Genomic DNA, 25,941 nt, shown 5'->3' on the forward strand with positions numbered 1-25,941 from the left:
TTTTATTAAAAATTCGAATTTTTGTTGAAAATTTAATTATTTTGTTGAAAATGCATCTACCTGGCAGAAAATTCGTCTTATTTTTTACTGAAAATCAGTTTTTTTCTTGGAAACTTAAATATTCCATTTTTGGTTGAAAATTTATCTTTTTTTCGGTTAAAAATTTAACTGTTCGGTTGAAAATTAATCCTTTTTTAATAAACATTTAAGTGATCGGTTAAAATTTAATGTTTTGTTAATAATTCATCTGTTTTTGTTTGCAATAAAAAATCTTCCTGTTTAAAAAATAAAATTTTTGGTTGAAAATTTAATTATTCTGCTCAAATTAGTTTTTTGTTTATTTGAGAATTAACTTTCTTGATTGAGAATTAAACTATTATATTTTTGGCTGAATATTAATATTTTAAAGTGATAACATGTTTCGTTGAGAATTCATTTTTTTTAGTTGAAAAATACACTATTTGGTATAAATTTGAACTACTTCATAAAAATGAGTTTTGTTGTTGAATAGTCATCGTTTTAGTTTAAAATTAATCTAATTATTTGAAAATTCAACTTTTTTGTTGTAAATTAATTTTTTTCCGTAGAAATTTTATTTTTTAATGTGAAAATTGAGCAATTCCGTTTTGGTTGGAAATTTTTTCTTTTGGTGTTAAAAAAAAATTTTGTATAGATATTAAATAATTTGTAAAAACATTTTTTTTTAATTCATCGTTTTTGTTGAAAATTAATCTATTTATTTGAAAATTTAACTGTTTCTTTAAAATTCGATTTTTTTATGTATAAATCTGTTTTTTATAACTGAATTGATATGTTTATTTGAAAATGTTACTTTTTTGTTGGAAATTCGTTTTATTTTTTGTACAAATTTGATTTTTTAAAGTGAAAAGTTAATTATTCGCCTTTTTTGTTTGAAAATGTATCTTTTTCAGTTAAAAACATTAGTTTTTAAACTGAAAATTTAACGATTTAATTTTTTAATTTAAAATTATCCTTTTCCAAATTTCTTGTGTGTTGGAACAATTAAGTTATGCAAAGAATTATATTGTATACTTTGGAACAGGGATTTCCTTAAAGGATTTCCTTAATGAAATTTGGAACATAATTTTAAATCTAATTTAGAAGAAGGGAATTAAAAAATCCCTGTTGAAATTCAGAAATATAATTTTTTCCAAAATTCTCTGCTCCAGATCAGAATCGTAATTATTATGGCCAAAAATGTTCTGATGTTTCACTTGAATTACAATTATTTTGCCAATTTCACCGTGCCTGATCAAAAATCTTTTAAATCTTGAAAAATGTTGATTATTTATTAATATTCATTAATATTTATTAATATTTATTAATATGATAATACTATTAAGTTATATGTAGAAAAAAGGAATTTTAATATCAATCTATAATTCCCGTTTTAGTTATTCAAACATCACGTTTGTTCCACGACAAGGATCCCAAGCGGCTCGCTGATCAATCTCACAAGTAATCACCCCAGGTGAAGAGCTTTACAGAGTGAACTCTTTGAAACTGATCGGGAAAAATTAACAAATAATCTTATGAAAACCGGCAAATGACCGGAAATTTAAAATCATTTGTCAGATAGTCACGTTGATATCGATTACAGAATAGTAATTTATTTGAATACTAATTGAGTTTCAAGTTTCTGAGTTGACTGTACATAACGATCGTTCTCTTCTCCATTTGGTAGACTATACTAGACTAGACTAGAGGTTTACTGGCTTGCAGGAGTTATCCCTACACTGTCCAATGTGAATTATAGGAGATACTATCCAAGTGGTTTGTGGAGATAATACAAAAGGGTTACGCAAATGGGGAATGGAGCCATTCTCTCTGTCTCTATCTCTTTCTCTATAGTCTATGTATATTATATCAAATAGATATATGTATTTATTTATTTATATGCATGATTCAATTCAAAGAATTCTAAGAAAAAACTCTCTACCCTATTCCCCTCATTTCCCCTTCTTAACGAATGTCTGTTTCTTATATATTTTTAAAAAGCTTAACATTTTTCCCTTTCCCCATTTTCTCTTTCATCTTTTCCCCCTTTTTCTCGTATTTTCGCTTAAATACGAATTGAATTAAGTTAAGGCGAAAATTTAATTATTTTGTTGGAAATTAAACAATTTTGTAAAAAATGATGCTTTCTTGTTGAAAATTCTATACAAATTTTCTAGTTTAAAAATTCAGCTTTCCGGTTCCAAAATTCATCTCTTGTGGGAGAAATTTCGTCTCTTTCATTAAAAATCTAACTATTTTTTAATAAAAGTTTTTTTTGGTTTGAAAAATCTACCATTATAATATTGGTTGAACTTTTTATTATTTATACGAGAACTTAATTATTTTGTAGAAAATTAAACAATTTTCTTGAGAAGTTCATTTTTTTGTTGTTAAAAATTCATCTTTTTGGGTTGAGAATTCACCAATGTCGGTAGAAAATTAAAATTCAACTATTTTGTTGAAAATTTAATTATTTGGTTGAAATGTTCTTTTTGCTAGAAATTAATGTTTTCGGTTTGAAAATTCGTGTTTTTTGTAGGAATTTCATTTTTTTAAATTAAATATGCCTTTTTTATTAAATTTGAGTTTAAGCCGGCTTTTTTTAGTTAAGAATTCATCTTTTTTGGTTGAAAATTCATATTTTTTAGTAGAGAATTATTCTTCATGGTTAATAACTCATCATTTTGTACCTAAAAATTTAATTGGTTTGTGGAAAATTCGATAATTTTAATAAAAAAGTTACCTTTTTTTGGTTGAAAATATGACTATTTTAATGCAAAATTCAACTATTTAGTTAAAAATCAACGTTTTTGTTAAAAATTCCAATTTTTTGTATAACATTCAACTTTTTCGATTAAAAACTCTACTCTTATGTTGAAAATTCGTCTTTTTTCTTTGTTTGAAAATGCATATCTTTTGGTACAAATTCATCTTTTTTTGTTAAAAATTGAACTAGCTGAAGTAGAAAAGTTTTTCGGTCAGATCCTTCGCCCTTTTGGATTAAAAATTAATCTTCTGTTAAAAAAATAATCTTTCCTGGTGGAAAGTTAATTTTTTGAATTTGAAAAAAGTCTATTATTTTTTTGAATCCAGAATTCATCTTGTTTGGTTAAAAATTCTTCTATTTTGTTAAAAAAACTTTTTTGTGATTACAACTTTTTTCTTAAACATTCGTCTTTTTGGATAGAAAATACCTATTTTTGTTGTATAATGTATATTTATATTTTAGTAGAAAAGCCATCTTTTTGCGTTGAAATTAAATTTAATATTACATGGTATTTTTTGACAATTTAAATAAATTTGTTAAATAATAATATAATTTGGACGAAAATTTAACTATAGTTAAATGTTTAGTTGAATGTTTAGTTAATGTTTAGTTGAATAAAAAATTCGTCCTTTCGGATTTATATTTATTTTGTTAATTGTTTGGTAAAAAATGCATCTTTCTTCTTGTCAGCTCTACTGTTTTTTTAATCAATTGTTTTTTGGATAGATATTTCGTCGTTTTGTCTTGAAAATTCTTTTTTTTTTTTTTTTCAATTAAATAATTTGGTTAAAAATGAGCTTTTTTGTTCACATTGATGTTTTCAGGTTAAAAATGCTTCTATTTTGTAAAAAGAATCGTATTTTTTATCAGTTTAGTGTAATTTGTTTACATTTTTTGGCGGAAAAAACTTCTTTGGCCGAAAATTCAACTGTTTAATTATCAATTCAACTGTTTTGTCAAACATTTGTTTTTGGATAAATAATTCGTTGTTTGTGTGTTAAAAATTCGTCTTTTTGGTAAAAAATTCAATTATTTGTTTGAAAATGAGCTTTTTTGTTGAAAATTTAATTGTTTTGTACAAAAGTCGTAATTACCGTTATTATTTAGTTCGATTTGATATCTTTTATGACAGAGAAATTTTTCTTGGTATGAAATCCATATATTTGTTAAAAATTCATATTTTTGGATTGAAAATCTTTCTTTATGTGTGAAAATTCATGTATTTGTTGAACATTCTTATTTTTTTGGTAGAAAATTAATTTTTTTAATTCGACTGTTCTGAGGAAAATTTTTGAATAGAAAATTTAACTATTTTTTCAAAAATTATCTTTTTGGTTGACAATTCATCTCCTTTGGTAGAAAATTCATCTTTGTTAAAAAATTGAACTAATTTTTTTCAAATGCTGGATAAGTTACAAAATTCGTACTTTTTTGTTTAGAAAGAAAGAGTCAACTTGTAATATTCCGTTTCGAGTGTCAGTATATTAAAAAGAAAGTCTGCGAAAGTCATTTGTATAGAAATAATTTTTTAAATGATTGTGAAAGTCTTTTTAATAAAATTGTTAAGAATACATTCTGAGTCTTCTCTTGTTTTCAAAAACTCTTGTCCGTAGATGAACAACAAAACAAAAACAATGGAATTGCCTCGAAAATGTCTAAAATAATTTTTTTAATCAATCAATTTTTTATAAGAAATGGTATTGGTAATAATACTAGTAGACCTGCAGTGCAAGATATAGGGAGCAAACAATAAAAATAAAACTTAGTTCATGCACAATCTTGCCTAAGTTAGTTAAAGAATAAAATAATGGAAGATTTTGCTTTATAATTATTGATAATAGATTATAATTGTGCATAAAAAATGGTTTGTTTCTAATTAAAAAAAAAAAAACGCCCGAACAGGGACTTGAACCCTGGACCCTCAGATTAAAAGTCTGATGCTCTACCGACTGAGCTATCCGGGCCGGTGAAGTTTCATTGTTTAAGAATGGTCGACCTACTTAAGGAGTTATCTTCCTTTATATCAAGTCTTACGTATCTCGATGAGTCAAACGTTTCATCACAATTTTATTTTATTTACATTTTTAGATTTAGGTTTAATTTATTTTATAAAATTTATTATTCTATATGATTTATTCTTTAAAATTTTTATATATTATTCATTAAGTAAATTTATTTAAATAATTTTTAGCTTTTTCGATTAGAACAGTTGTGTTAATTATATCGCTTTTCTTAGATACATTAAATTTGAATTTTATTTCTTAAATAAACAATTGTCAAGTTTATACTATAATTATATAATACTTTTTTCAAGTTTTCGGGCTTAAAAGCTTTTTAGAAAAATAATCTTTTTTAATCGAAAATTGAACGCAGTTTTTTGCATGTTTGTCATTTCGAAAAGAAAATTCGTATTTTGAATTCTTCATTTATCCTCCATTTTTTAACATTAATATTTTAACTAAGAATTTAACTATTCCGTTTTTATTTAAAAATTAGTCTTTTTAGTGAAAAATGAATTTTCTTAGTTGGAAATTCACATTTTTGGGTAAATATTCAACTACTTGGTCGAAAATTCTTATTTTTTGTTTCATACTTCAACTGTTTTTAATTTAATATTAAAATATTTATTGGTTGAAATATCAGCTGTTACATTTCCTGTTGAGAATACATCTTTATTGAATAAAAGGTGATTTTTTGTGTGAACACTTAATCTTTATTCATTCAAAATAAAAAATATTGTTGAAAATTAAACCTTTGGGGTTGAAAATAGATCTGTTTTCTAAAAATAGTCTTATTTTTGGCTTGAAAATTCAACTATTTGTTAGAAATTCAACCATTTGGTTTAAACTTCATTTTTTAATATTCTGTCTTGGTTAAAAATAAATGTTTCGACTGAAAATTTAACTATTTAATTTTTTGTTAAAAATATATCTTTTTTGTAGAAAATTAATTTTCTTTGTTGAAAATTCACTTTTTTGGTTGGAAATCCGATTGTTTTTTTTGTACATTCAACTGATCTTGATAAAAAATTGAAATCTTTTCTTGTGGTGAAATATTAACTATCATATTTTTCGTGGAGAATGCATCTTTATTCGGTAAGAAGTGATTTTTTCGTTAAAAATTAATGCTTATTGATTAAAAATGTCATTTTATGTCGAAAATTTAACGTTTGGGGTAGAAAAAAGATTAAAAATTAATATTTTTGTTCGTTTTAAATTCATCTTTGTTGGTTGCAAAATAATTTCTTTGACTAAAAATTTAACTATTCTTTTTTATTTAAAAGTGGATCTTTTTGGGGAAATGAAGAAATTTTCTAGGTTGAAAATTCGAATTTTTGGTCGGAATCTAACTTACTAATCAACTTTTACATTTTTTGTGTTCATATTTTTTTTATTGACATATCAAATACCTGGTTGACAGTTTCCTTACTTTGTTAAAAATTTATTTTATTGGTTGTAGAATTGTCTTCTTGTCTGAAAATTTTTCTTTTTGGTTAAAAAATCAACTATTTGGTTGAAAATAAACCTTCATTCTTGAAAATTCATTTTTTTGTTTATTACGAAGATTCATCACTTTGAATAAAAACTTCACTACTTTGTTGTGATTAATTTTTTGTTACTTGAAATTTTTTTTTGCTGAAAATTTAACCATTCCACTTTAGCTTTATAATTGATCTTCTATTATATTCAAATTGATGGTGCAGAATTAACCTCTTTTGGTTGTAGATTTAATTATTTTCCTAAAAATTCAACTATTTGGTTCAAAATCATCTTTTTGGTTGAAAATTGATCAGTTTTATTGAACATTTGGTCTTTTTGGATAGAAAATTTGCGCTCTCTGGATTGAAAAATCGAATTTTTGATAAAGGAGTTACTTTTTGGTTGAAAATTAATTTTCTTTTAATGAAAAGTATACTATTATATTTTTGGTTTAGAATTTATGTCTTTTGTATAAGAATTTAATTATTTAAACAAAAACTATGATTTTAAATAGTCATCTTTTTTTGGTTGAAAATTAAACTACTTAATTGAAAGTGGAACTAGTTTGTGAAAAAAATGTCATCAAAGATTCATATTTTTGTTTAAAAATTTAGCTATTTTATTTAAAATTAACTATTTTGTTTGGAACTGTTTTTGTGTTTTGTTAAGAATGAATTTTTTTAATTAAAAATTTAACTCTTCTATTTATCTTTAGAAACTGATATTTACAATTGAAAATTGTTTTGTTTTTTTCGTTTTCTTGGTAGAAAGTTTAACCTACTAGTTTGAACATTTTTCTTTTTAGTTAAAAAATTAACTACCTGGTTGAAAATTTGAACTTCTTTGTTACAAATTCATTCTATTGGTTGAATATGAAGTTTCATCTCTTTGCTTAACAGCTGTACTATTTTGTTAAAAATCCATTATTTCTTGGTTGTAAATTAATTTTTTCAACTGTGAATTTAACTATACCATTTTTGGTTGAAGATTGATTCTTTGTTGTTGAAAATTCATCTCATTAATAGAAAATTAATCGCATTGGTTAAAAATTCCGTTTTTGGTTGAAAATTCACCAACTAGAATGAAATTCGAACTACCTTAAAAAAATTTATTCTTTTCGTTGAAGATTCAACATTTTCTCCTATTGACCCTAATTCCTCAGAGCATTCCATACACCAAAAAATGGTCTAGATTTCTCATTTTGAAAATAATTTTAAAAAATCAATATAATGTTTATAAATTATTATAAATATAGATTCAAAAACTTTGAAATAAAATTGAATATGCATTTATGAACTTAAGGCTCAATATCCGACCGATAACAGATGAAAAGCGAATCTATGTTTTCAATATCCTCGGCGCATCTCGTATCAGAAAACCACAGAAGAAATATTGAAGATATTGAGTTTGCTGGGAAAACAGAGTGTGAAGAAACGCAAGCGTCCCATGAGGACATTAAAAAAAACGAAAAAAATCAAATAAAATAACACAAAAAACACGAGCAGGAGAAATGATATTTATCCTTCGGCTCGTGGAAGTGCTACCGGAAGCAATGGAAATGGATAGACGGTTAGACAGATCGGCGAACTCTGGGGAATATCCTTCGATGGATAAATTTGTCAATAAAACGTGAATTTTCTAACATGTCTCTGGAGAAAACCTTGTTAAAATTGAAAGTTCCTACTTAATCTCCGAATGATAAAAAATCGGATACAGATAAAAATAATCATAAGATGATTAATACTAATCAGGATTCACTCTTTTTCCTATTCCTTTTTTTCCTTTTAAACGAATTTTTCTTTTTCCTCTGTTGCAAAAAACTTCCACGTTTTCTCGTTTTTTCTCTCTCAGGTGCGAACTAAATTAATAGAACCCAAAATCGAAAATACAGGTATTATATTTTTTCTTAAGAATTCAGCTTTGTTAGTTCAAAATTTTATTATTTGATTGAAGATTCAACTATCTTCTTAAAAAGTCATACTTTTGGTTGAAATTTCGTCTTTTAGGGTTTAAAATTCATCCCTTGGTGAAATTTTTTTTTTTTGTATAAAATTCTACAATGAAGTTGAATTGTTAATTCTTTAAGACTGAAAAGTCTTTTTTGGCTGAAAATTTAATTCTTTTGTTAAAAATTCGTCTTTTTGATTAGAAATTCCTCTTTTAGTAAAAATTTCACCTTTAAAAAAAATGCAACTCTTTGGGCGAAAGGTAATTATTTTTAATTTTAAAGTCTGCTAATATATTTTTGGTTCAAAATTAATATCTTTTAGTTGAAAATTTAACTATTTCGCTCTAAACATTTTTTTTCCAAAATTCAACTTTGAAATTCCTCTTTTTGGATGGAAAATTTGTCATCTTGAATTCAAAATTCATCTTCTGGCAGATGACATGTTTTTCTGGTTGAAACTTAATTCTTCTTAATCAAAAAATATAATATTTTGCTTTTGGCTTAAAATTCATTTTTTTGGAAATTTAATTTTGAAAATTTGGTATTTTATTAAATCTTTGTTTTATTTTTGTTTGAAAATGTCTCTTTTTTAGTTAAAAATTCTAAAATTTGGTTGAAAATGCATATTTTTTAATTGAAAATTCAACTATTTGATTGTAAAATTACCTTTTTTAGTTAAAAAATCAAATATTCGGTTAAAAATTGATGTATTTTGCTAAAAATTCTTTTTTGTTAAGAATTGATTTTTTTTTAATTGACATTGTAACTCTTTCATTTTAGGTTGAAAACTGCTATTTTTATTTGAATTTTTTCTGGTTAAAAGTTAAAGTGTTTGGTTAAAAATTCATATGTTTTGTAGAAAATTTCATCCTTTTTGGTTAAAAATGCAATTTCTTAAATTAAAATTAATTTTTTGTCGCTGAGGATTCAACTATTTTGTTGAAAATTCGTATTGTTTGGTTCAGCTCACATTTTTTGTTTAAATTTGAAATAGTAAATTAATTTTACAAACTGAAAATTAAAATTTTTAATTTGGTTTTAATTAATCTCTCTTAGTTTGAAATTTTACTGTTTGAAAATGCAGGTATTTTGATGACGATTCCTCTTTTTGTGTAGAAAGTTAGGATTTTGATTAGAAAATTAATCTTTTTGTGTCTAGAATTGGTCTATTTTGGTACAAATTGCAATTGTTTTTTCGAAAATTTAACTTTTGTGTAGAAAATTCGCTTTTTTTGTTTTAGATACCAAAAATGTAGTAAAAAAATTACCTATGATGTTGAAAATTCTTTTAATTTTTTTTTAAATAAAATTTTGTCTTTTTGGTTTTAAATTCACTTTTTTGTGGAAAATGAACTTGTTTGTAGAGAATTCATCCTTTCGGGTTTAAAGGTTAAATATTTTCTAAAAAATTCAAATTTTAGTTTGAAAAGTCAAACCTATTGTTGAAAATATTACTATTTGTTGAATTGCTTGGTTAAAAGTTTATGTATTTTGTTAAAAATTTTTTTTTTTGGGTTAAAAAATATTTTGTGAAATTTGAAATATAACTATTTGATTGAATATGAACTTTTTTGTTGAAACTTCATATTTTTAGGTTGAAAATTAAACTGTTTTTTATAGAATATTCTTTTTTCGTCATTAAAACTCAATATTTTGGTAGAAAATTCAAATACTTTGTAGATGATTTATTTTTTTTACATTACAATTTTTTTTTTTAAATGAAAATTTAACTTTTCTATTTTTGGATAAAAGCCAATATTTTTGTTTAAAAAATAAACTATTCGGTTGAAAATTTACGTGATTTGTTGAAAATTCTTCTTTTTTGATGGAAAAGTAATCTTCTTTGTTGAAAATGCAGCTATTTGGTTAAAAATGTATTATTTTTTGGAAAATTCAACTTTTTTTCCTTGTTGATTGATCTTTTTCAGGATTCACATTGTTTTTTAAAATTTTTTCTTTCTTGAATAAATTCAACTCTTTCTGACTTCATGTAAAAATCGTCCTTTGGTTAAAAAATCCCTCATTATATTTTTTTTTGTAAGTTCATCTTTTTTGGTTGAAAATTTTAAAGATTTTACAAAACTCTTGTTCCCACTAATTTCTAGTTTAACAAAAACTAAATTGAATAAAGTGGCCCAGAATTTTTCTTGCTTTTCCAGACAATTTTCTTCTTGAAAAAAATGAAAAAACAAAAACAAATGAAGTACTGAGCTTATCATTTACAGTTGCATGAGGGACTAGTTGAGTGATTCCCTCTGAGGGAACCTCACAGTTAATCGTTTGATTCAACAATTTAATTCTTTCGATTGAAAATCCACCTGCCCGACTGGACCACATCGTGCTGGGTATCGAACCATTTTGCCTTATTTTTCTATCTCTTTTTTTCTATCTCTTTTTTTAATCCCTTTTTTCCATCTCTTTTTTTCCTCTGCGCATCCACATGGTAGGTCCTTCCACAACCGGAAGTTCTGCGCAGGACCCTGCACTCTAATCCGGTCGATCCGAAACCTGAGTGAATTGCGTTAACCCTGAAATTGGCAAGTGCTGCCAACTGTGAAAGAAAAACGAGGGCATTTTCCGACTAAAACTGTAAACCCCAGTGGAAAATATCCGTCCCTTGGTTCTCGCTAATACTGGAAGAGGTTCACTAGTTAATGAAATAACCCAGAAAGGTACTAATTTCATTAATCTTGTGCCTCTACTGAGAAAATGAGCTTGGCGATATTACCTACTAAAAAGTTTCTTACTTCCCTTGGATTATAAAGAGCATTAGTAGTTTAGAGCTCTTTTAAAAGTTTCTCACCACCATCAACATATCCTTGCTCACGGGTTCAACATTTTTAGGGACGAATGAAAAATTTTTATCAAGATTTTTATGAAATATTTATTTTTAATTAAGTTGCGTCTAGTCTCGAAAAATTGGGAGAGTTGAAAAGGGGAAGGTCAAGTCATCCTGAATTTCAGAACGACGAGATACTTTATTTTAATTAATTCCAGGCCCCGGACTCACCATTTCGAAAAAAAGTACACTAAAGACACTTTTCTTGCAATTTTCCGCCATGCCACTATCTCATTACTTTCCCTTGGTGAATATTTTTGAACTTCTTCTCTGATTGGCTCAAATTAGGGGCCGTGCAACCAATAGCTTAATTTTTAATCAACAAGTTGGACTCTGAATATAAAATGTAATAGTGGTTTTTTCATACAAGAAGAAATTTTAATTTTTAATCAAAAACAGTGAAACTCTTCAATAGCCCTCTCTTCTATAGCCCTTCCGAGAATTGACGCCGCCCCACATTTGGGCGTAACAGGTGTTCCGCGGGGTGCGCGGGATATGCGGCTGTCACTTAAGCGAGCTGTCAGGCGTGAACAAACAAAAGCGGAGCAGGCTATAATGAGTTAGTTGCCACCCACCGTCAGCCGCGAAATCCGCGCTATAGAAGTGTTTCACTGTATTTATATTTTCAACCAAAAATAAGAATTTTCAACCAAGAACAATAATTTTGTAAACATAATTAATGTATTTAAAAAAATCTCCAAAAAAGACCAATTTTCAACAAAATACAAATACATACTAAACACACCAAGAGCCCGATTTAGTAACAGTGTATTGAATTACATACAAATAGCCTTATTACAAATCGGGGTAATCGAATCGTGAACAGGCAGGTCCGCCTGAACCGTTTCTGATTTGAATGCATAATATTGCGCAATATACTCGACTGAGTGCTTGCGCACTGCGGCCCTTTCGAGGGCCAAATAGTTTAAGTTTTGACAGAGAATATTAATTTGTTACCAAAAATACTCATTTTTAATCAAATACATACATTTTTAACCAAATATTTGAATTTCATACTAAAAATATCTACAAAAAACCCGAATATTTAACAAATTACATCAATTTTCTACTAAAAAGTTTGAAAAATAGATGTGATGTTAGTCCAAATTTTATTCAGAAAAAATAATTTAAAAAAAAAACGAATTTTCTGCGTAACAGTTTAATTTGGTACCAAATAGTTGTATTAATACCAAATTGTTGAATTTTTAAAACAAAAAGACTGATATTCTATTTAAAAAAAGGTTTAATTTTCTACCCGAGAATATGAATTATCCACAAGACAGTTATTTTAAAATCAATTAGTTAAATTCGAAATAAAATAGCTTGATTTCCATTTTTTTAAATTGAACCAAACAAAAAAAGGATTTTTAACCAAGTAGTTTAACTTTTGAATTATCTACAAAACACTTGCAACCCAAAAAAACAAACAATTTTTCAACCAAAAAGTTATTTTTTTACAAAATTCTTAGTTTTTCATAAAAATAGTGGAATTTTCAATGAAATAGGTTACTTTTTACCAAAGTGACGATTATGAAACCCAAAAATACGAAATTTTCTACGATAAAGTTGAATTTTCGACCCAAAAATACAATTTTTTGACGAAAAAGTTTATTTCCTACCAAATAGTGAAATGTTCACAAAAATAGTTCAATTTTCAAAGAAAATCATTAACTTTTAACAAAAACGTTAACATTGTTAACGTAATTTCAATAGGAAATAAAGCATGGATTAATTAATATCTTAACAAGTAAATATTTTAATATAAAATAAAAAATATTTGGATCTAACTAAATTTATTTTTAACAAAAAAAAAAAGAAGAAATTGATTTTCTACAAAAAAGAAAACAAATCTTCTACTAAATACTTTATTTTTCTTCTTATAAAGGATACGTTTTTAAACAGAAATGCAACATTCAAATTTTTAGGTAAAGAAATGAATTTTTAATAATAACAAAAAATTAATTGTTAACAAAACAGTTGAATTTTCAACCCGCGAAGTACGATTTTCCAACAAAAACTTAATTTTCTACCAAATAGTTCAATTTTCAACAAAAAATGTTAATTTTTAACAAAAAATGTTAATTTTCAACAAAAAGTTAATTTTCAACTAAATAGGTTAATTTTTACGTTTTTTTACGTAATTTTTAAGTTCTACTAAAAAGATCAATCTGCAAATTAAAAAATTGAATAATTTTTCAACGAATTTTTAACCTAAAAATGTACTCCTCAACTTAAACAAATTAATTTTTCACTAAATAGTTCCATTTTTAACAAACAACAAGAATTGAATTTGGGCAAAAAGAAGTCAAATTTGCAACAAAATACATCATTTTTCAACCTAATGGTTACATTTTTTACCAATTTTTTTTATTTTCTAGCTAAGAATATAAATGTTCTAAAAAACAGTCGAATTATCAACTTGAAAATGCGAATTTTCAAAAAAAATGTTCATTTTCAACCGGAACCAGTTGAATATCCAACTAAAAAGTATGACCATTTTTATCAAAATTGGTGAATTTGGACAAAATAATTCAGTTTTAACTAAATAATAAAAAAAATTCATTTCTAGCAAAGTTTTCTATTAAAAAGTAAATTTTTCAATCCGAGAAAAAAAGAGCTAAATTTTCTGATAAAAGTTAATTTTAAATCCAATAAAACAATTTAAACTAACATTATGACTCTTTAGCCAAAACATTGACTTTTAAGTAGTTTAGTCCTCCACTAAAACATATTAATTTTTAACCCGTTGCAATTTTAAATAAAAAAATCTATTTTCTACCAAAAAGACAAATCTTTAACAACAAATATAATTTTTCAAACGAGTAGTTCAATTTTCTACCAAATTTTGTAATAAGAAGAGGAAAGACTGTGAAGCCTGCGACAAATAAATATAAATTTTGAGGGACTAAACACATTTTAAATAAACATTCACGTTTTTTTAATACTCAAAAAATGTTATGACACTTTTTTGACACTATTTTTTTTCTAAAGTTATGACCCCATTTACACTATTTTTTTATCTCTTAAGTGATTCCAAGGCCTGTTTTTTAAACTTTATAAATAAGCACAATTAGAATATCAATTTAAACAGCAAATTGATTCATGTTTAAATAAAAATATATTAGTTATTCGTTTTCTTCTATAAGCAGTAAAACTTGTTTGACATAATAATCCTAATTCTGCAGTCGAGTCGGAAATTTCTCATGAATATTGCAGAGCAATTTCACTAATTCAGTTCTTATTGAATGAAGGAATGCTGATGGCCTTCCAAATTCAAGGCGCTTAAATTTCGAGGCTTTTCGAATTGAGGTTTCTCGTTATAAATATTTTTTTAGAAAACAGCTGTTTCAAAATATATAAATTGTTTTATAAATTAGAAAAAATATACTGAAAAGATACATATTAGTAATAATATATTTTTTTAACAGGAATATCATGCGCTAACAAATAATATTGCATTTTAAAAAAAATAGACAGACTCTCAACGAAATAAATAAATTTTCAAACAAGTGGTTTCACTTTCGAATGAAAAGTGAATTTTTCAAACGAAAATGGAATAGTTCAATTTTCAGTTAAAAAATTAATTTTCCACTAAGAAAATAAGAATTAAAAAAAATAGTTCAATTTTCAATCAAAGCGATGAATTTTCAACTAAAATATGAATATTTAAGTGTAATGGTTAAAGTTGCATATTAAAATATTAATTTGGAACCAAAGAAGCGAGTTTTCAACAAAATAGTTTAATTTTTAACCAAAAAAGATGAATTCTCGACGAAAAGTCAAATAATTAATTTTTATTGAACATTCGTATTTTTAGATGAAACATTTGGTTGCATTTTATTCTGTTCTTTTTGGAAATTCATGTTATTGCTTAAAAAAAACTTTTTAAAATTCAAATTTAAATTTTTAGTTTAAAAATTTAATTATCTTCTTAAAAAATTGTCTGTTTTGGTTGAATTAAATTTTTTTTATATAAAATCAAAATCTTTTTTAATTCATATAACAACTATAACAATTGTTAAATATGTTTTTGTATATGGAAAATATGGAGACGCTTATTTTTTCAAAATAAATAAAGCAACATTTTTACATTTTTTACGATTATTTAAAATGTTAAGGTTTAGGTGCAAGTTTGCAAAATTTTACTTTAAAAACCGTGCTATTTTTGAAATTTTTGAGATAATAAGGTTTTTCTCGTTCCATTGTATCCAAATGCACTCTGTCAACATTTCTTTAAAAAGACGTATTTTTACATGAGATTTTAAAGAATAAAAAGTACCAATATATTCTATTTACTAGTATTTATAATTTGATATTTTTGACGGTTTCAGAAGAAAAAAATCATTTTTGATTTTTTCCAAATCTTCCCCTTTTTGCAATTTTTTAGATTTTAAGGTTTTTCTTGTTTCAGTTTGTCAATTTTATCGAAGCCAAAAAGACGAATTATCTATAAAACAGGTGCATTTTTCACGCAAAAATATGATTTATCAACAAAAAACATTTTCTATGAAATAGTCAAATTTTAAAAAATAGGTGAATTTCAACCAAAAATATTAATTTTCAACAGCAGATGTAATTTTTTTGAACTAAATAGGTTAATTCTCTACCGAAGAGTTGATTTCGAAAGCCAAAGAAAGTATGAATTTTCTACAAAACAGTGAAATTTTCAACCCAAAAATATGTATTTTCAACTGAAATTGATAAATTTGCAATAAAAAATGAACATGATTACTCAACGATACATGTAATAGTTAATAATTTTACCAAAAACAGATTTTAACTTGAAATAAAAAAGTTAAATTCAACAAAAAAATGATAAATTAAAAAAAAATCGAATTCTCAACCAAACCAGATTAATCTTCTACCTCAAATATTAATTTTGAACAAAATACATGAGTTTTTAACTAAATAGTTGAATTTTTCAAATAGCAAAGATCAACATTCAACAAAAAGCGAATATTTCCATTTTTGGTTTTAAAATTAATTCTAAATCAAGAAAAAACTAATTTTAATCAAAAGTGTTAAAGTTTGAACTAAAATGAGGAATTTTCGAAAAAAAATGTATTTTTAAAAAAAGAGTTTAAGATTCAATCCAGAAGATGATTTTTTTAACCAAAAAGATTAATTTCTAAAAATAGAATAGTTTAATTTTCGATCAACGAGATGAATATTGAACCCAAAAAAATTTAGTTCATAATATAAGGCAGTTTAAATATTAACCAGTCAGTTACATTTTTTTACCAAAAGAATGATTTTTAACAAAATAGTTGCATTTTCAACCAAATAATTAAATATTCATCTAAACGAGATAAATTCCGAACCCAAAATATAATAGTAGACTTTAAAATTCAGTTTAAATTTAAGGGTTTGAATGTGTTGTCCATATATTACGTGAATCAATTTTTCTGCATTCTGGGACCCATTTCCCCTCCCAGCCTATGTAAAACTTTTTCCTACTTTTCTTGTAGTTTGTCACCATCTTCATAACGAGAGCCTAGCCCCCCCCCCCCTAACTAGGGACATATAAAAGGGAAAACAATTAGTCAAAGTATGCGTCGCACCCCTGCAAAAAAAGGGTATGACGTAGCCTATGAAGACGTAAATAAGTCGGTTAAGCCTCTCCCTACTTCCCCCACCTAACACTTCATCCTTCACTTCCCGTCCTTGACCAAATACTTCCTCCACGACTTCCCCCTCTCTTCGCTTCCCCAGCTAACACGCCCCTTCGCGTTTTTCCCTCCGCCGCATTTTTAATCATTTTTACTACTTCCCCACACTCATACTCACTTCCCCTAGTTCCTATCCCATAATTCCCCCTCACTTCCCCTTCTTGGAAAAAGTACGACGAACGGGCAGACACCCGATTGAAATTAAAAGGGATCCGCCCGGGGTTTTCGAAGCCCTAAAAAAGTATTATTTAAAAAATGGGGAAAGAGGGAAATAGGATAAAGAGTTGAAATTTGAAATGTTTTAAATGTTATCTAAGTTCGGGATGTTATCCTTGTATTTTTTATACGGCCCTTATTTGGTTCTATTAGTTCAGTTTGGTTTTAAAGTGAGAAAAGGGGAATAGACAAAAAAGACTTAGATGCCTGCTATAAATAAATCCTTATGTAAGAAAAGTTGTCGATGAACCGAGTTCTTGGCCGAATTTTCCTCTGAAAGAAACATTAATGACCTTGCGGAGGCTCACCAGGAAATTAATGGTGTTTTGAAGGACAAAGTTGTCTCGGTTGAGACTATTTCCGTGGTTTGGAATCACGTTTAGTGAGTTGAGGTTGTAGCCATATGGGTGACGTAATGTCTGTGCGGTCTCGGTGGTCACGTGCGCCCATGGTCAAGGACGCGAGCCTCCTCCTCCTCCACCTCCTCCTCCTTCACCGTCAGAAAAGGAACAGGAAACAAGCAAAAGGAACAAGTTAAGGATTGCAGCCAGACGAGGCACGTTTCCTCCTCCTTGAAGGCGGCCACTCACAAAAAACACTCTCCGACCTGTAAAAAAGTTGCAAAAAATAAACCACAGTGTATACTGCATACGTCGACTATAAATCATCAGACCAACGCATACGGAGATTTATTGCCGGCGTAATTTGACTACGAAATAGAATGAACGAACAGGCAAAATTGCATTCGTTTCCTCTGCATTTTTCAGGGATGGCTCGTTTATCCCTTTGTCATTTTTAAATTAAAAATGTATTCCCTATCGCTCTGGCATTTCCGGGATAGTTCAATTATAGGTATTTTATACAGAAATTAATTGTATGTATTAAATAAAAATTCCGGTGTGTAATGAAGCTGCAAGCTGGAAATGCACGTCGTCGAATTCCAGGATTTTACAAACTCTTTCGGTGGCTTCTGATATTAATTTTTCAAAGTCCAATAGCCACGAGTCGGATTTTTTTTTCTTGTTTTTGTTTTGTTCTGCTGTCTCTGCTTTTTCGGTGAAATGTTATTTGAAACGAAAGTTCATTCACTATATTGAAGAATTCAAGGGGAAAACGACTCTGACGATCTGCTGGTCCGCCCGGTTATCCAAACTGTTAATCCATTGTAATCCAAGTTTAATGCGGGGTAATTCAAGTTACCACGAGTAATCCATTTCAAATATGAATCAATATAGTTCTAATATGAAGTAATCCGTTTGTAATCTGGAATATTCCAGAGTAATTCAAGTAATCCACTTCTAAACAAGCGTAATCCACCTGCAATCAAGAGCAATCCTCTTGTAATGTGAGGTAATTTGGAATAATTTAGGTAATGCACTTGTAATCCACTTCTAAAATGGAGTAATCCATAGTAATTCGGATAATCCAACTACAATCTAGCGTAATCCACTTAAAATGTGGAACATTTCAAGTAATTCGAAGTAATCCATTTCTAACCCGGCGTAATCCATTTGCAAACCACTTCTAATGTTAATTGGTCCAGCTCTAATTCAGGGTAATCCATTTATAATCCTAGTGATCCACTTCTAGAGTGGGATATTTCAATTCTAATTTCGGGGTAATCCACTTAGAATCTGCAGTAATCAAACTACAATCTCCGGTAATCCATATTTAACGCACCGTTTTTTAACTAATTTGGAGTAATCCAGAGTAATTCAAGTGATCCACTCATAATCCAGAGTAACCTAGTTGCAATCTAGCGTAATCTCAATTTAATTCAGAGTAATTCACTTGTATTCCAGAGTAATCTACCTATAGTCCAGGGTAATCCACTTGAAATGTGGGACAATTCAAGTAATTCGGAATAATCCATTTGTAAACCAATTACAATTTAAAGTGGTCTAGTTTTGATTCGGGGTAATCCATTTGTAATTCCAAATAAACTGCTTGTAATCCACTTATAATATGAAGTAACCTAGTTCTAATTACAAGTAATCCACCTGTAATGTGGAGTAATCTAAAGTAATTCAGGTGATCCATTTGTAATCCACTTGTAACCCAGATAATGGAAGTAATTTATATCATCCAAGTAATTAACTTTTAATCCAGGGCAATTCAGAGCAATTTACATATTTGATCAAACTAGTGTTCAACTATTTTGTTGGAAATTTGTTGTTTAAAAAAAAATAATTTATTTCAATGAAATTTGACGTAGAATTAATCTACTTTGTAGGAAATTCAAGAATTTTGTTAAAAAGTCATTTTGCGGTTGAAAATTCAACTGTTTTGAACAATCGTGTTTTTGGGTTGAAAATTCAACTATTTTGGTAAAAAATCTAATTACATTTTTGGAATAAGTTCTTTTTCTGGTTGAAAATTAACTTTTTGAACTGAAAATTTAACTATATTTCCATTTTTCCTTTGAAATTGATATTTTTGCCTGAAAATTGAATTTTTTGGGTGTAACTGTAACTATACTTAGTTAAAAATTCATTTTTTTAGTTGATAATTGAACTATTTCTTGAAAATTCAACTATTTGTTTGAGATTTTATATATCTTATTAAAAATCGTCTTTTTGGTGGAAAATTAATCTTCTTGCTTTAAAATTTCTTTATTTTGATAAAAATAATATACTTGTTTGAAGATTAAACAATTTTGTTCAAAAGTATTGTTTTTGGTCAAAAAGTCCACTAATTTGTTGAAAATTCTTTTTCTTTGGTTAAAATAAAATTTTTTACTGACAAATTAACTATTCCATTTTTAATTTTTAAAGCGAATTTACCTTTTTTTGGTTAAAATATCAACTACTTGGTTGAAATTTGATGTTTTTTAAAATTTTTAATTCATCTATGTAGTTAAAATTTTTGTATTTTCCAATTAATGATTGATTTTAATGGTTAAAATTTCATGTTTTTGGCTGAAAATTCCACTGTTAAGTGAACAATTAATTTAGTTTTTTGAGAATTAAACAATTTGATTAATAAGTAACCTTTTTTTGAAATAACGAGGAATTATTTGAAATTCCTTAAAATCACCCCGACAATGAAATTACTTCCGGTAAAAAGACTTCCGGTCAGATGTGTTTGGGCCTTTTTTTAGGTATTTTGGGACTTTTATATTTTGGGCTTTATATTTTGGTTCCTGCAATTACTTTAAGCCTTTGGGCACGACACGTCATTTTTGGGGCTTATCATTTGAGTTTTATAGTATCTTTACGTAGAGTGCAGTTCCTCCACTCAAATGAAAATATAGCATTCTGAAATTCAATCATATCTATGTATTAAACGCAAATTTTTAATGGATTGTTTCTTTTCTTGTTTCAGGTAAGTTTTGGCCATGACTGACTTAAATATATTGCAACATTGTGGTGAGAATGAACTGATTTCGATTATTATATAATATGTTTCAATCCCTAATTATTTAATTAATAATTACTTGTAGAGCAATCTGAATGCATTTTAAGAATTTGTAGTTTATTTGCAGTAACGTTCTCAAAAATCAGCACCATTAAGTATGTTAGGAATTTCATACTCAGTGACTTAAAAAAAGAAAAAGTGAATTGGTTAAGAATTCCGACCAATTTGTCCGTGAAGATCCATTCTCGAACCACAGTGCTACGGTGACACAATGAGGTCAAAAAATTATAACTGAAACAAAAGTTATATTTTTAAAAATTAATTTTTGTATCAGCTCTCAATATTAAAATCTGTAGACGAAAAAATATTTTTTACTCATTGTTGTATCAATATGGTTTTTTTTTTAATTTCTTAAGATAAAAATTTGATGAACTCATTGCGACACCACAGGATGATTTTCAAAAATGTTGTATTTTCGGTACACTCTATTAGACAACCGGAAGCATCTATTTTGATTCTAATTTAATTTGTAGGTTGTTTCATAAGTTGAGTGTGAGGTTAGATTATTCTGAGCAGATGTTTCACTTTTGTTGTATATTTATGAGACGAAAATATTGGCTGAAGTATGCGGATAATCGCGCATTACATAAGATAGCACATTCTGAAGTGTGGAGAAGACGAAGGAAGGGTGGAGTCAAGCGTAAAGGCAGAAATTGCTAAATGTGGAACGGTGGCCCCCGTCCACGATAGCTAAGCGGGGGTTAAACCAAGTTGGATTGAAGCCAACCTGAGCCTGCATCGACGATATTTATGGCCACAGCTTGGAGGCCCATATGATTAAGGTCCTCAAAGTTCGAACATCGACTTCCACAACGAAAAGGTGGAAGGAGCAAAAGATGAAGAAACAGAAGGTACTAGAAAAAAGCAGCGGGACACCCCAAACGATTTATGAATTCCAACCTGACTTCCAAGTTACGCCCTTAGCTAACTTCCCTTTCTTGTATTTTCCCTCAGGCATTCTTTTTAATCATTTCAACTTGAATAATATTGGAATGAAGACACTTCTATCAAGTTTCTATAACACAGAACAAACTGACACCTAAGTTTAAAAATGCCCCTTTTCCAGCGCTCCTAAACCTTGAGCTATAACTCCTAAGAGTGGGAGTACCCCTTTTCCAGCTTCTCTAGCCTTGAGAACTAACCTCAAGTGTAATAACGCCCCTATTCCAGTTCTTTCTAGCGTTGAGCACTAACTCCCGAGTGTGAAAATACCCCTTTTCCAGCTTCTCTAGCGTTAAGCACTAACCCCATGTGTAAAAACACGCCTTTTCCAGCTCTGCTTAGCCTTGAGCACTAACATCTAAGTGTAGTAACATCCCATTTCCAGCTCTCCTAATAATTGAACACGAATCCTCAAGTGTCAAAATATCCTTTTTGCAGCTCCTCTAGCCCTGAGCACTAACTTTAAGTGTAAAAAGATGCCTTTTTCAGCCCTCCTTAGCCTTGAGCACTAACCCTAAGTGCAAAATTACGCCTTTCACAAGTCTCCTTAGCCTTAAGCAATAAACCCCAAGTTTAAAAAGACCCTTTTTCCAGATCTCTTTAGCATTAAACAATAACTCCCAAGTGTGAAAATTCCCCTTTTCCAGCTCTTCTAGTTTTAAGCACTAACCCCAAGTGTAAAATCATGCCTTTTTCTGCTCTCCTTAGCCTTGAGAACTAGCCCCTAAGTGTAAAATACCCCTTTTCCAGCTCCTCTAGCCTTGAGCACTAACCCAAAGTGTAATAACATCCCTTTTCTAGATCTCCCTTGCCTTAAGCACTTAATCTCAAGTTTGAAACTATGCCCTTTTCTAGCTCTTTGAGAATTGAGCACTCACCCTCAAGCTTAAAAACACCCCCTTTCCAGCTCTCTCTAGCGTTGAGCACTAACCCCTAAATGTGAAAATACCCATTTCCCAGCTCCTCTAGCCTTGAGCACAAACCCTCAAGTGTAAAAACACCCCTTTTCCAGCTCTCCCTAGCCTTGAACACTAGCCCGAAACTGTGAAAGTACCCCCTTTCCAGCATTCTCTAGCCATACGCGCTAACCCCCAAGTATAAAAATATACTTTTTCCAGCTCTCTCTGATCTTTGACACTAAGCTCCAAGTGTAAGAATACCCCTTTTCCAGCTTTCCCTATAGCTTTGATTCGACGCAGTGTGTTCACCGCCTTATCAATTACCCAGCTGCACGTTACCCCTTTGGACCCAATACCTACAAAGTTTCTTACATCCATTTTTTCCTGTTAGGGATTCAATATATGCATCATATAATTAAAATGGTTTTTGCTTGTGCCAGATATAGGATCTCTATTGATGACTACATTACATAAGCCTTCTGTATCTTCGTTTGGAATCTTGAAGTTTGTCATTCAATTATATTTGACCTTCAAAATTCAAAACCTTATAATTAAAATCGGAGATTTTTCATATTCATACATGAAGAGCTCTAGAACATAAGGACGTAAGTCCTAAATTTTGTGAATCCTTATTTATTGACTCAAACTAATTATTTTGAACTAACTAATGTCTCTATAAAAGATTATGATCCAGTTTGATTTATAAGTGGATCAAAGTCCATGTCTGGTATTTTTGTTTTAAAGTGGTCGATTCTTTTTGCCGGTTCTTTTCACGATTCAATAAAGCTAAGTAATATCTTGAAAGTATTCTCTTGTCTTTTTTTTTAATAAAAAAATAAAAAAGTTTTGCAACTCGTTTCATCCATCTTTTCGTTTTTGAGGACGCGCCGCACCATTTACAAGGGATGTTTTTGAAGGCGGTGGCTTATTTCAGGATTTTCCTTTCATGGTTCAGTAGAGTTAAGTAATAGCTCAAAAGTATTTTTTCGTTAAAAAAATATATAATGCGTTAAAAGTAAGACAGTTTTTTGTGATTCATCCAAAATTTGAGTTTGGCACTTACTCCCTTGTGCCTTGGAACCCATAACTTGCTTTTGAGGGATTTAATTATCGACTGATCGAGCGTATTTATTAATGAATCTCCCAGATAAAATGGTAGATGGGGAGGAAGCTTACACCCTTCGGTGACTTTATTCCACCTAGTTAGGCTTTCGCGAGACGATAAGCTCCTACCTTTCCTTTGAGATAAATTCTCATCGAATGCCTGTGGTTCCCCTGACCCTTCTGCAATTTTCGAGGTCTTCGCTCGTCTCCCGAGATTTGGACAGCCGGACTCTTGATTTTATTTTCTTGTTCACAATGTCTCCCTTTTCACTCCCTTATTACGTATTTCTAAAAGAAGCCAAAGGAACTTTTAATCATACTCGCGAAGGTTTTCAAAAAATGGAACAGATATTTGATTCTGATCGATTATTTCAGAAATACTACCCGCACCTAAAAATTATATAGATAGACACTTTCATTTTTCAGCCTGCTGGCCTTAGAAAATTGACTTGCTTACTCTTCCATTTTTTACAGACTTTTCTTCAAACTAAAACTTGAAAACTAACATCCACCAACACCTTATCTCAAAGAGGTGCGCTCTTATCGCCATTCCTTCCTCATTTCGCCTTGCCTTGCACGCATGTTCCTACTTGCGCGCTTTACCTCGAATTTCCGAACTTTGCCTCGCATTGCCAAACTCTGCCTCGCATTGCCCGAACTCTGCTTCGCATTTCCGAACTCTGCCTCCGCGGCTAATATCGAATACTTCAATACTGTTTACAATATTTCCCCTCTTTTCCCCTTTTCAAATAATTCCTCTTTTTTCATGTTTTCCAGAAATGATTCCTTCTCCTCATTATTTCGCTTAAATTCGAACTTAATGAATAGATCCCAATAAGAAAATCCAACTATTTTTAGATAAAAACTCAATTATTCTAATTCAAAAATGCGCTATTATATTTGTGATTCAAAATTCGTCCCTTTTGGTTGAAAATTTAATTCTTTTGTTAAAACTTGTACTATTTTTTTTTAATTCATCTTCTTTGGTCGGAAATTCAATTGCTGGTTGTTAGAAATTCATTTTTTTAGGTTGAAAATGAATTTTTGTAACGGTAAATATAACTATTTCATTTTTGATTAAAAAATAGTTTTTTTAAGTTAAATATTCAACTATTTGGTTGAAAAATTGTGCAATGTATGCAATTTTTTGAAATTGTGTCTTTTTTGGGAAAAAATTCTTCTTCGTGTTTAACCATAAATCGAACTTTTGAGAAAGGCAAAAGAACTGAACGATATATTTTTTAAACCAACATAAATTTAAAAATAATTGTGCATTAAAATTGTACAATAAGGCTTTAAAGGAATTATGGTCCTTAAAAACTATTTTTTGTCAAACAAATACACAAGGAAACTAATTTGTTAAAAATAATTACACAAAAAGAGTTAATGTCTCCTTTTTTCTCTCTATCTTTTTTCAATTGTCAAATATGTTCACTCTTTTTATACAATTATTTTTTACAAATTGATATTCTTGAGTTTTTTTAACAGTTTTTTCAGGAACATAATTCTTTTTAAGCTTTCGTGTGCTTCTTCTTGTGGTAAAAATACTAATATTTTGTTTAAAGTTGAACTACTTTGTTAAAAATTCATTTTATTGTTTAAATATTTTACTATTCTGTTAAGAATCAGTTTTTTAGATTTGAAAATTACTATTGTCATTCCATTTGTCAATTTCAATTCATATTATGTATTTGATAATCCACTTGTTTGGTTGATAATTATTTTGTTTGTCTGTTGAAAATTCAACTAGTGTCGACAAATTTTAATTTTTTTTCTTGAAAAGACATATTTCTCGTTTAAAAATTCACGTGTGATTGGTTGAAATTTAATCATTTTTGTTTGAAAATTCAACCATTCAATCGAAAATTAAACTAATTAGTTTTAAAATCATTTTTGATGCTGAAAATTTAACCATTTTATTAGTAATTTAACTATTTTATTAAAACTTGTACTGTTTTGATAGAAAATTCGTTCCTTTGGATTGAAACTTCATCTTTTTTTCATAGAAAATTTATCTTTCTCGAGTGAAAATTCCACTGAATTCTTATCAGTTCCTCTTTTTTTTGAAGATTCAAATGTTTTTGGTTAAAAACTGATTGATGATGTTTTAAAATTCCACCATTTAGTTGAAAATTCATTTATATCTTGTTTGAAAATGTACTTTTTTTAAAGTCGAATTAATTTGTAAAATACTCGTTTTTTTCTGTTGATGACTCATTTTTTAATTTAAAAATTCACTATTTTGTCAGAAATTAACTTTTTTGATAAAACTTCATATTTTTTGTTTGACAATTCTAGTTTTTTAAAAATATATTTTTTTTTTAATCTGAAAATCCTATTTTAGTTGATAATGTGTCTTAATGGTTTGAAAGCGTATCTGTTTTGGTTAAAAATTCAACTATTTGGTTGTAAAATAATATTTTTTAGTTGAAATCTCAAGTATTTTGTTGAAAATTCGTCCTTTCATGATTAAATTCAACGGATTTTTATTAAAAATTAAATCTTTATTATAGTATAAACTCTTACTTTTACTTTGAGAACTAATACGAGGGTAGTTCAATAAGTCCTTAGAATGAAGTATAAAAACAATTTTTTTTGGGTAATTTTTTTTTTATTTTTCAACATAATCTCCTTGGAGCTCTA

General features: G+C 28.2%; 1 protein-coding gene and 1 non-coding gene across 6 annotated transcripts in view; one reads left to right on the forward strand and one right to left on the reverse strand.

The window, feature by feature from the left end:
• The window catches only part of LOC117175914 (growth factor receptor-bound protein 14-like), a 1,501,030-nt gene that overhangs the window by 1,408,689 nt on the left and 66,400 nt on the right, over positions 1 to 25,941 (forward strand). The gene's annotated exons all lie outside the window — the stretch shown is intronic.
• Positions 4,677 to 4,749, reverse strand: Trnak-uuu. Its single transcript has one exon. It is a non-coding gene; the product is annotated as a tRNA-Lys (tRNA).

Source organism: Belonocnema kinseyi, chromosome 7 (genome assembly GCF_010883055.1).
Source record: "Belonocnema kinseyi isolate 2016_QV_RU_SX_M_011 chromosome 7, B_treatae_v1, whole genome shotgun sequence".
Classification (NCBI taxonomy): domain Eukaryota; kingdom Metazoa; phylum Arthropoda; class Insecta; order Hymenoptera; family Cynipidae; genus Belonocnema; species Belonocnema kinseyi.